The sequence below is a fragment of the Dendrobates tinctorius genome, unplaced genomic scaffold (assembly GCF_039654945.1).
Source record: "Dendrobates tinctorius isolate UK_male_01 unplaced genomic scaffold, ASM3965494v1 ptg000048l, whole genome shotgun sequence".
NCBI classification, from domain to species: Eukaryota; Metazoa; Chordata; class Amphibia; order Anura; family Dendrobatidae; genus Dendrobates; species Dendrobates tinctorius.
The window spans coordinates 6,647,501-6,652,500 of NW_027361716.1; the positions used below are offsets into that span (position 1 = coordinate 6,647,501).

Here is a 5,000-nt window from a genome sequence, read left to right on the forward strand (position 1 = left end):
TGTTTCATCATAAACATTGGGCATCGTCGATCTGAGTGCAGATGGAAAAATCAAAATGTGTGCTGAGGTTCTACTGAGATTTCAACTCAGATCACTGGATCCAAAGTCCAGAGTGCTAACCATTACACCATGGAACCAACCATGACGCAATCATGGCTGCAGCTTGTTTTGCTGAATAAAGCATATGAAATCGTGAACGATGGCGAAAACAGGCTCCAAAGCTGCAGTGCAAATCTGCAATCATACACAATGGTAAATTGATATCTTATAACCTTTCGTTCCACAAATTTACCAACATTTCCACGATATCACAGCTAGTGCAGTTTGAAATGTTGATGAAAAGTGGCTAGTAAAAAGATTGCTGTATCTGTTACTTGGAAAAAGTGTGAAAAAAATAAATTGCAAAACTTATACTGTTAGAAAACTGTTCATCCAGTAGTCGATAAAGATTAGCATTGCATGGTAAAAGGCTTCATCTGAGAGATAATTTAAGGTTTGTGCAAATCAAAGTGCATGTCCCAGTCCATTAGCCAGGACAGCGGTCTGTGGCTGCTGGACAAGATGAAGAGAAAAACCTCTTACCTGATGGCACCCACGGTGTTTCTTTTGATTGGCGACAAGTCGCACATGTAATGTTGCTCCAGAATAGATTATCTAAAGAACAATCAAAGATAAAGTCAGTTTGGTCCTAGAAACTCGCTCCATCACAGATCACTGTCATGGGGAATAGAATAGTAAACATGCAAATTGAACAAAAAAGATAAAAGGTCAAAAAGTTATTGAAACATAGACGTAGTCGGCAGGATTTGAACCTGCGCGGTGAGAACCCAATGGATTTCAAGTCCATCGCCTTAACCACTCGGCCACGACTACTCGGATGTCAAGCTGTTATGAGCTTCACACATGTTTTCTTATTAGAAAACTATTGCACCAAGTTATTGCACCATGATCACGCTCAGTGATCAACCCTCTGGAAGACATCTCAGAAAATGAAAAGAAAATACAAGGTCTCAGTAAAATGCAAAAATCTGATTTAAAGTCATCATCAATGGGAACCATTCACAGTTTAAATCTTTTCCCTCTTCATAATGTGGATTTGGAGTCAGTCAGCTCCAAAAACATCCTTAAAAATAATCCGAAAATGCTGAGAAGACTGAACATAATCATTTCCAAGTAAAAAAGACTTGATGTTCATTTGATCAGGCTTTGGAGCATCTATTAACCATCTCAAGTTTCCAAAAATGTCCAGCGGTTAACTGAAATTACCATATCAATCTTCAGATGTTTTTCACTTTGAACAGCTCCATACCTGTAATACAAGTCAACGGTAAGGTTCGAAAGACCCTATAAAGGGTCCTGATTGACTTTTGTGTGCTACAAAAGAAGCCACAAAACACATTCAAAAGACGCCGAAAAGAATTTTTAGAAAAACACCACCAAAAAGGTTTATAAGGCACTTTAGGAAATTCTGGAAAACACAAGAAAAGATGGCTTAGAGAAAAATCAAAAACACTTCCTGAAACCATTTTGGCTTCAAATCCTTGTCAGATTCACCCACTTGGAAAGAGTGTTATGTGAATATTGACTCAAGTCACTGAGTATGAGATTGCTTGTTATGACATAGACAATGAGTGATATTGACAGCTTCGACCATGAATCCTTGAACTCTTTTTTTGTCTTTTATTATGTGGATTTTAAATCGTCGATCTGAGTGCAGATGGAAAAATCGAAATCTGTGCCCAGGTTCCACTGTGATTTGAACTCAGATCACTGGATTCAAAGTCCAGAGTGCTAACCATTACACCATGGAACCAACCATGACATAGCTATGGCTGCGGCTTGTTGTGCTGAATAAAGCATATGAAATCGTGAACGATGGCGAAAACAGGCTCCAAAGCTGCAGTGCAAATCTGCAATCATACACAATGGTAAATTGATATCTTATAACCTTTCATTCCAAAAATTTACCAACATTTCCACGATATCACAGCTAGGACAGTTTGAAATGTTGATGAAAAGTGGCTAGTAAAAAGATTGCTGTATCTGTTACTTGGAAAAAGTGTGAAAAAAATAAATTGCAAAACTTATACTGTTAGAAAACTGTTCATCCAGTAGTCGATAAAGATTAGCATTGCATGGTAAAAGGCTTCATCTGAGAGATAATTTAAGGTTTGTGCAAATCAAAGTGCATGTCCCAGTCCATTAGCCGGGACAGCGGTCTGTGGCTGCTGGACAAGATCAAGAGAAAAACCTCTTACCTGATGGCACCCACGATGCTTCTTTTGATTAGCGGCAAGTCACACATGTAATGTTGCTCCAGAATAGATTATCTAAAGAACAGTCAAATATAAAGTCAGTTTGGTCCTAGAAACTCGCTCCATCACAGATCACTGTCATGGGGAATAGACTAGTAAACATGCAAATTGAACAACAAAGAGAAAAGGTCAAAAAGTTATTTTAAACATAGACGTAGTCGGCAGGATTTGCACCTGCGCGGGGAGACCCCAATGGATTTCTAGCCCATCGCCTTAACCACTCGGCCACAACTACTCAGACGTCAAGCTGTTATGAGTTTCACACACGTTTTCTAATAGCACCATGATCAAGCTCAGAGATCAACCCTCTGGAAGACATCTCAGAAATAGAAAAGAAAAAGAAGGTCTCAGTAAAATGCAAAAATCTGATTTAAAGTCATCATCAATGGGAACCATTCACAGTTTAATGCTTTTCCCTCTTCATAATGTGGATTTGGAGTCAGTCAGCTCCAAAAACATCCTTAAAAATAATACAAAAATGCTGAGAAGACTGAACATAATCATTTCCAAGTAAAAAAGACTTGATGTTCATTTGATCAGGATTTGGAGCGTCTATTAACCATCTCAAGTTTCCAAAAATGTCCAGCGGTTAACTGAAATTACCATATCAATCTTCAGCTGTTTTTCACTTTGAACAGCTCCATACCTATAATACAAGTCAAGGGTAAGGTTCGAAAGACCCTATAAAGGGTCCTGATTGACTTTTGTGTGCTACAAAAAAAGCCACAAAACACATTCAAAAGACGCCGAAAAGAATTTTTAGAAAAACACCACCAAAAATGTTTATAAGGCACTTTAGGAAATTCTGGAAAACACAAGAAAAGATGGCTTAGAGAAAAATCGAAAACACTTCCTGCAGCCATTTTGGCTTCAAATCCTTGTCAGATTCACCCACTTGGAAAGAGTGTTATGTGAATATTGACTCAAGTCACAGAGTATGAGATTGCTTGGTATGACATAGACAATGATTGATATTGACAGCTTTGACCATGAGTCCTTGAACTCTTTTTTTCTCTATTATTATGTGGATTTTAAATTGCTTGTTTCATCATAAAAATGGTGCTAACCATTACACCATGGAACCAACCATGACGCAATCATGGCTGCGGCTTGTTGTGCTGAATAACGCATATGAAATCGTGAACGATGGCGAAAACAGGCTCCAAAGCTGCAGTGCAAATCTGCAATCATACACAATGGTAAATTGATATCTTATAACCTTTCATTCCACAAATTTACCAACATTTCCACGATATCACAGCTAGGACAGTTTGAAATGTTGATGAAAAGTGGCTAGTAAAAAGATTGCTGTATCTGTTACTTGGAAAAAGTGTGAAAAAAATAAATTGCAAAACTTATACTGTTAGAAAACTGTTCATCCAGTAGTTGATAAAGATTTGCATTGCATGGTAAAAGGCTTCATCTGAGAGATAATTTAAGGTTTGTGCAAATCAAAGTGCATGTCCCAGTCCTTTAGCCAGGACAGAGGTCTGTGGCTGCTGGACAAGATCAAGAGAAAAACCTATTACCTGAAGGCACCCACGGTGCTTCTTTTGATTAGCGGCAAGTCGCACATGTAATGTTGCTCCAGAATAGATTATCTAAAGAACAGTCAAAGATAAAGTCAGTTTGGTCCTAGAAACTCGCTCCATCACAGATCACTGTCATGGGGAATAGACTAGTAAACATGCAAATTGAACAACAAAGATAAAAGGTCAAACAGTTATTGAAACACAGACGTAGTTGGCAGGATATGAACCTGCACGGGGAGACCCCAAAGGATTTGTAGTCCATCGCCTTAACCACTCGGCCACGACTACTCGGACGTCAAGCTGTTATGAGTTTCACACATGTTTTCTAATAGCACCATGATCAAGCTCAGTGATCAACCCTCTGGAAGACATCTCAGAAAATGAAAAGAAAATACAAGGTCTCAGTAAAATGCAAAAATCTGATTTAAATTCATCATCCAAGGGAACCATTCACAGTATAAAGCTTTTCCCTCTTCATAATGTGGATTTGGAGTCAGTCAGCTCCAAAAACATCCTTAAAAATAATCCAAAAATGCTGAGAAGACTGAACATAATCATTTCCAAGTAAAAAAGACTTGATGTTCATTTGATCAGGCTTTGGAGCGTCTATTAACCATCTCAAGTTTCCAAAAATGTCCAGCGGTTAACTGAAATTACCATATCAATCTTCAGCTGTTTTTCACTTTGAACAGCTCCATACCTATAATACAAGTCAACGGTAAGGTTCGAAAGACCCTATAAAGGGTCCTGATTGACTTTTGTGTGCTACAAAAAAAGCCACAAAACACATTCAAAAGACGCCGAAAAGAATTTTTAGAAAAACACCACCAAAAATGTTTATAAGGCACTTTAGGAAATTCTGGAAAACACAAGAAAAGATGGCTTAGAGAAAAATCAAAAACACTTCCTGAAGCCATTTTGGCTTCAAATCCTTGTCAGATTCACCCACTTGGAAAGAGTGTTATGCGAATATTGACTCAAGTAACAGAGTATGAGATTGCTTGGTATGACATAGACAATGAGTGACATAGACAATTTTAATTTTTGCTAATCCTACTTGATTGACAGCTTTGACCATGGTATTCCATGAATCCTTGAACTCTTTTTTTGTCTTTTATTATGTGGATTTTAAATTGCTTGTTTCATCATTGAC

The 5,000-nt window shown here is 37.9% G+C and overlaps 4 non-coding genes across 4 annotated transcripts; all 4 read right to left on the bottom strand.

Moving 5' to 3' along the window:
- Positions 1-791: 791 nt before the first annotated feature.
- On the bottom strand, positions 792-873 carry TRNAS-UGA (transfer RNA serine (anticodon UGA)). Its single transcript has one exon. It is a non-coding gene; the product is annotated as a tRNA-Ser (tRNA).
- An 868-nt stretch (positions 874-1,741) lies between these two features.
- TRNAQ-UUG (transfer RNA glutamine (anticodon UUG)) lies at positions 1,742-1,813 on the bottom strand. The gene has a single exon. It is a non-coding gene; the product is annotated as a tRNA-Gln (tRNA).
- Positions 1,814-2,468: 655 nt separating this feature from the next.
- Positions 2,469-2,550, bottom strand: TRNAS-AGA (transfer RNA serine (anticodon AGA)). Its single transcript has one exon. It is a non-coding gene; the product is annotated as a tRNA-Ser (tRNA).
- Positions 2,551-4,053: 1,503 nt separating this feature from the next.
- Positions 4,054-4,135, bottom strand: TRNAC-ACA (transfer RNA cysteine (anticodon ACA)). The gene has a single exon. It is a non-coding gene; the product is annotated as a tRNA-Cys (tRNA).
- Between the last annotated feature and the right edge of the window lie 865 nt (positions 4,136-5,000).